A 7,222-nucleotide genomic window follows, 5' to 3' on the forward strand; every position below is an offset into this window, starting at 1 on the left:
ATGGAGTCTGGCAGGGCAGCGAGCTTGGACAGAGCTGGCAGCAGTGTGGTGGTGTGCTTGGGCGGTGGCGGCGTCATCTGGAGGCAGCGTAGCAAACCCACGGCCAGGCTGGTGGTGGCGGCGCTGCAATGGCTCGGCCAAGATGGAGTCTTGGCGAGCAGCGAGTGGCCGGCCTCCTCTGCGCGGTGTGGTGAGTGGCGGGGCTCTCTCGGTGGCGCGGCTTGGTTCTTCGCGGAGGAGCGGGTCCGTCTGTCGCAAGGCCAGCCTTTGGAGTGGGTGTAGGCAGTTGCGGACGGTCATGGACCCTGCAGGAGGTGGGGGTGGCTGCAGTCTCTTGTTCAGGCTGGGAGTTGGTGCGGTGGCCGGGTTCTTCTTGGTCATGCATCCGGTCGTCAGTCCTCAGCTTTGTGGCTACTTCGACTTAGAGTTGCGGTGGCGGCGGTGCGAGGCAAATTGGACGGTGTAGCCCATTTCCAGGAGGCGTGGTGATGTGCGTTTGCGCGGATGAAAATCCTGCTCGGCTTATGCCAGGCCGGCGGCGATAGCACCTGTGGGTGTCATTTCCTTCTTGAAGGCGTCGCCGAGGTGTGTGCGCCGTGCCCCTCGCTCACTTGGAGTTGGTGGCTGTCTCCGGGCGAAAGCCTCGATTCGATGTTGGATCGGCACATTGGCAGCATCCTCGATGTCGTATCTCTGTTGGGAGCTTTGTGTGTGGAGACATGGTTGGGTCCTTATTGCTCTCCTCCGGTGTTCGCCGCTGTCCTCTATTGATTCTTTGCGGCGCTATGTACGCTCATCGTTGGTGTTTTCAAGTAGGTGCTTCTCTTAGATCGAAGCAAGTCCCGCCTTCCACTTGCCACTTCCTCTTAGGCGCTCAGAGTGGATGGTGCGTCGACAAGCGATGTTCCATGGAAAGTGGTGGTCTTCGGAGGTGTCCGGCGTCGGTCGACACGCAGTGTGTGTCAGCTGAAGATAGGCTCTTCTGTGTTGTAGCTTGCTTTGCGGTGTTGTCCGCTTGTAATCTTGGTCGTGTGTGGTGTGGTGTGTGCTACGCTCGTTGTTCGCAACGAGTGGTAGCTTCTTGTAATTTCATTTCTGCCTTCTATAAAGCTATGATACGTCTAGGCGTACTCTCGAAAAAAAAGATCCAAGCCTTCCCAGAAGAACACCATCACTGCGCTATTAGGACCTGGGTGCTCCCACATCTCGCTCGCGAGGGGTGAACTGGCAGGAAGGGGAGGGAAGGACCACGACGGTGCCCCCAGGAGGGACGCGGCACCTGCAGGCGTTGCTGACGCATGCACCAAAGTGTTGAGCTTTTGCTCGGTACATCCCACTTGCCTTGCCGAGAAATTTGGTCACTGAGCCCCCGCCACAAGGGAAGGCCCACCATGACGGGATCCGGGACACCTAATCTAGACCTAGGCACAATCACCACAAACGGCAAACCTCACCAGGAGTAACCACCACCGCTTCCCTCACCATCCACTTAGTCAAGGGGAGCATCCAACACCACTGCCATGTAGCTCGTCGGAGAGGTAATAGTGCAACCCACCTTCTATGTCTACCTCCCCGGTATCCAAGAGCCCGAGCCACTGCATTACCCCCAGCCCTCAATGTTCACAACTATTGCAAGATACCGCCAGCCACCGATTATCGAAGATAGGACATCAGTTGTCAGAAAGGGGACGGGAAGTGACTCCCCCACCCCCCATTGATCAACCACCTGACCACGACTAGATCTAAAGACCGACCCACGTCGGTGACTTCGCTTGGCCCGGTTTATGCAGGGGAGGTCATTGCATCTCACACCGACCGCAGCCCCATGGCTCACAGCCAAACCAGTGAGAGGGTCATTCCTCACCGACGACCAAGAGATCATAGGGTCGGATCTGGGCTGAGGGAGACAAATGAGGTGGCCGATGACCTTGACCGATGTGAAGGGGAATGTGCTACGCAACAACAAAATATCATGCACGAACATGTGTAGGAATGATACGTCCATTTTGCATCATGCTTTTATATCGATATTTATTGCATTATGGGCTGTTATTACACATTATATCACAATACTTATGCATATTCTCTCTTATTTTATAAGGTTTACATGAAGAGGGAGAACGTCGGCAGCTGAAATTCTGGACTGGAAAAGGAGCAAATATTAGAGACCTATTCTGCACAACTCCAAAAGTCATGAAACTTCACGGAGCATGTTTTTGAAATATATAAAAAATATTGGGCGAAGAAAGTATCAAAGCGGGGCCACCAGCCAGCCACAAGGGTGGAGGGCGCGCCCCTCGACCTTGTGGGCCCCCTGGCAGGCCTTCGGTGCCCATCTTTGGCTATATGGTGTGTTTTGACCTGGAAAAAATTAGAAGAAAGCTTTCGGGACAAAGCGCCGCCTTCTCAAGGCGGAACCTTGGCAGAACCAATCTAGGGCTCCGGCGGAGCTGTTCTAGCGGGGAAACATTCCTCCGGGAGGGGAAAATCGTCGCCATCGTCATCACCATCGATCCTCTCATCGAGAGGGCTAATTTCCATCACCATCTTGATACGTCTCAAACGTATCTATAATTTATGAAGTATTCATGCCAATATATTATCATTCTTGAATGTTTTACAATCATTTTATAACAACTTTATATCATTTTTTGGGATTAACCTATTGACCCAGTGCCCAGTGCCAGTTGCTGTTTTTTGCTTGTTTTTACATCACAGAAAATCAATATCAAACAGAGTCCAAACATCGTGAATTTTTTTGTGGATTTTTATGAGCCAGAAGACTCCTGATGGGCTAGAGCAGCACCTTGGGGGTGCCCCGAGGGGGGCACAACCCACCAGGGCGCGCCAGGGCCCCCTAGCGCGCCCAGGTGGGTTGTGCCCATCTCGGTGGCCTCCTGTATCCCTTCTTTGCACTATAAATTCCCAAATATTTCGAAACCCCTCGGGGTTAACCTAGATCAGATGTTCCGCCGCCGCAGGGCTCCGTAGCCACCGAAAACCAATCTAGACCCGTTCCGGCACCCTGCTGGAGGGGGGAATCATCTCCGGTGGCCATCTTCATCATCCCGGCGGCCACCACGATGAGGAGGCAGTAGTCCACCCTCGGGGCTGAGGGTTTGTACCAGTAGCTATGTGTTTAATCTCTCTCTCTCTCTCTCTCGTGTTCTCGAGATGCCACGATCTTGATGTATCGCGGACTTTGTTAATATAGTCGGATCATATGGTGTTTTTCCCTCTCTATCTTGTTAAGATGAATTGAGTTTTTCCCTTTAAGATCTCGTTGTCATCGGATTGAATACTTTTATGGATTTGAGAACACTTGATATATGTCTTGCAACTAAATACTCGTGGTGACAATGGGGTATCGTACTGATTCACTTGATATATGTTTTGGCACTCAACTTGCGGATTCCCGCTATGACATTGGGGTAATCTATGCATAGGGGTTGATTCTCCGGTAGAAATCTTGGGGCACTCTTTGTAGTTCTTTGTGTGGATTGAGTATTATGAATATGAATATACTTTGGTGTTATTCTAGTACGAACTCTAGGATAGATCGAACGGAAACAATAGCTTTGTGTTATTTTAGTATGAACTTTTGAATAGATCAATCGGAAAGAATAACTTTGAGGTGGCTTCGTACCCTACAAACAATTCCTATCTTTTGTTCTCCGCTAATAGGAACTCGGGAGTGATTATTTGTTACACTTTGAGGGATAATCATATGATCCAACTATGTTAGCACTGTTGAGAGATTGCACTAGCGAAAGTACGGACCCTAGGCCTTGTTTTTAAGCATTGCAACACCATTTTTGTGTCCGTTTACTATTTGCTACCTTGTTGTTTTTATTTATTCAGGTTATAAAAATACATTTCTATCATCCATATTACACTTTTATCACCATCTCTTCGCCGAACTAGTGCACCTATACAATTTGTCATTGCATTGGGTGTGTTTGGGACACAAGAGATTTCTTGTATTTGGTTGCAGGGTCGTTTGAGAGAGACCATCTTCATCCTACACCTCTCACGGGTTGATAAATCTTAGGTCATCCACTTGAGGAAAAAATGCTACTATCCTACAAAACTCTGCGCTTGGAGGGCCAACACGTGTCTACAAGAATAAAGTTGCATAGTAGATATCAAGCTCTTTTCTGGCGCCATTGCCGGGGAGGTGAATGAATGAAGGTATATCTTTAGATCTTGCAATTGAATCTTTTAGTTTCTTGTTTTATCACTAGTTTGGTTTATAAAAAGAAAACTACAAAAAAATGGAATTGAGGTTGCATCATATTATTCATCTTTATAATGTATTTCGTGAAAATGATGGAAATGAAAATTATGCTCAATTGATAGAAGAGGAATTCAATAGAATGGTTGGTATAAATGATGAGCATCATTGCAATGTTGTTAGTATGAATTCTTTGAATATCCATGATGCTAATGATATGCAAAGCCATAAGCTTGAGGATGCTATATTTGATGAATATGATATTTTTAGTCCTCCAATCTATGACGAGAAAATATATTATGATGATTGCACACCTCCTATTTATGATGATTATATTGATGAAAGTGGATTCGGAGATGTCATGACTTTATTTGATGATGAATCCACTATTTTGGAAGAGGTTGCAATTGATTATGAGAACAAAGTTGCTATTCATGATGATGGTGATGACATGTATGCTACAAAGAATAATGATAACTATGAAACTTGTCATCATGATTTTAATTTTCAATCTCATGATAGTTATTTTGTTGAGTTTGCTCCCACCACTATTGATGAGAACAAGTTTGTTTATGTGGAGAGTAATAAAAAATTTATGCTTGTGTATCATGAAATGAATGCTTTATGTGATAGTTATATTGTTAAATTCATTCATGATGCTACAGAAAATTATTATGAGGGAGGAACTTATACTTGTAGTAATTGCAATAATATCAAGTTTCCCCTCTATGTGTTGAAAGTCTTGAAGTTTTGCTTGTTTTGCCTTCTTATGCTAGTTAATTCTTGTTCCCATAAATTGTTTAATCACAAAATGCCCATCCATAGGAAGTGGGTTAGACTTAAATGTGCTTGCCATATGCTTCATGATGCTCCTTTTGTGTTTCAATTCTTATATTTTATGCGAGCATCATTAAAATCATCATGCCTAGCTTAAAAGGCATTAAAGAAAAGCGCTTGTTGGGAGACAACCCAACACTTTTATCTACTGTTGTTGTGTGTTCACATGATTAGACTACTGTAGTAATCTTGTTTTATAGCTTTTGTTTCAATAAAGTGCCAAGTAAAGCCTTTGGGATCATGTTGGGTGATAGTTGCTTTGATCTTGCTGAAAAACAGAAACTTTTGTGCTCAGGAAAATAATTCTTATTTTTAAAAGAAGAGTGTTATTGAGTTGATTTTTTTGCAGAAGATTAATATACAAATTTCTCATGTGGTCTTAAATTTTCATAATTTTTGGAGTAGTAGAAGTATGGTTTGAATACAGATTACTATAGACTGTTCTGTTTTTGACACATTCTGTTTTCAATGCATAGTTTGCTTGTCTTCTAGTTTCTATGGCTTATATTGCTCAATATAAATTGTGGAAATGATATGCTACAATAGGCTTTGTGTGAGAACAATTATGAATCTTGTCTTTGACAGTACCAAAAGTGAAATGGTTTGCTCTTTATCATACTAACCTATCTCACAAAGTTCCGTTAAGTTTTGTGTGATTGACGTTTTTTAGTTTTGGGCGAAACATCGATATGAGGAGAATAAGGAGTGACAAGATCCTAAGCTTGGGGGTGCCCAAGGCACCCCAAGTTAATATCTAAGGAAGATCCAAGCAACTAAGCTTGGGGGATGCCTCGGAAGGCATCCCCTCTTTCGTCTCCAACATTATCGGTAACCTTACTTGGATCTATGTTTTCATTCATCACATGATATGTGTTTTGCTTGGAGCGTCAATTTATTTTGTTAGTATTTGCTTGCTGTTATTTAGAATAATGTTTTGCATCTTTTATTTCAATAAAAATATCAAGTATAGCCCTTGACATGCTTATTTTGCAAGTATACATGTTGCTGTTTGAAAACAGAAAGTTTACCGCTGTTGCAAAAATTCCCCAGAAAAGTCAGTATGTGATAAAATGTTGAAACTTTTTGCACAATGAGCTGTGATAATTTTCTACAGTGTGTTAAATTTTTATATTGTTTGGAGTTGAATAAGTATTGATACTTTTGCATTCTTTACAGACTATACTGTTTTGGTAGATTGCTGTTATGTTTGCATTGTTTGCATATGTTTGCTTGTTTAATGATTCTATTTGAGAATAGAAGTATTAAATATGCAGAGACATTTAGTATGCAATGTTGAATAATAATTTTAGTGGTTTGCTACAGTAGAGAATGATAAGGTTTTTGCATTGGTTTATACTAACTTATCTCATGAGTTCTTGTTGAGTTTTGTGTGGATGAAGTTTTTGAGATTTAGGAAAACCGTGATATAAGAGGAATTAAGGAGACACAAACGCTCAAGCCTGGGGATGCCCAAGGCATCCCAAGATAATATTTCAATAAGTCTCAAGCATCTAAGCTTGGGGATGCCTCGGTAGGCATCCCACCTTTCTTCTTCAACAATTATCGGTTAGTATCGGTTGAGCCTAAGTTTTTGCTTCTTCACATGAGTTGTGCTATTCTTAGAATGTCATTTTATTTTTATTTTGCTTGTTGTTTTAATAAGATACTTAGATCTGAAAGTTTTTAAATAAAATAGAGTCCTCAAATAGTTGCCAGGGAGTCTAAGTAAGCGACATTCACATGCCGTCAACGAAGCTCTTTTCTATGTCATTTACTCTTGTGCTTCACTTATATCCTATGAGTAAATTGTTGGATAAATTGAACGTCATGGAGTTGAAATCATATCATGCCTAGTGGTAGCTTCACATTGGGTTTAGAAAGTGAAATCTTTTGAGGCTTGACAATCACAATATTGGTCATACAAGCAATTCACGAATAATTAGTATAAGGAAGATAACTTTCACATATAAATACACTATCATGGAAATCTTTTGTGATTGTGAGCCCCCATCAAAATATTATATGCCAAAATTGTTGACGTTGGACAAGGAAGACAACATAATGGTTTATGTTTGTTCATATTCACATATAAGTTATATTGTCATAGATCCTTCAACATGTGGTGCTTGTACCCATCTTTGCTAGCCAAAA

The sequence above is a fragment of the Triticum dicoccoides genome, chromosome 3A (genome assembly GCF_002162155.2).
Source record: "Triticum dicoccoides isolate Atlit2015 ecotype Zavitan chromosome 3A, WEW_v2.0, whole genome shotgun sequence".
Classification (NCBI taxonomy): domain Eukaryota; kingdom Viridiplantae; phylum Streptophyta; class Magnoliopsida; order Poales; family Poaceae; genus Triticum; species Triticum dicoccoides.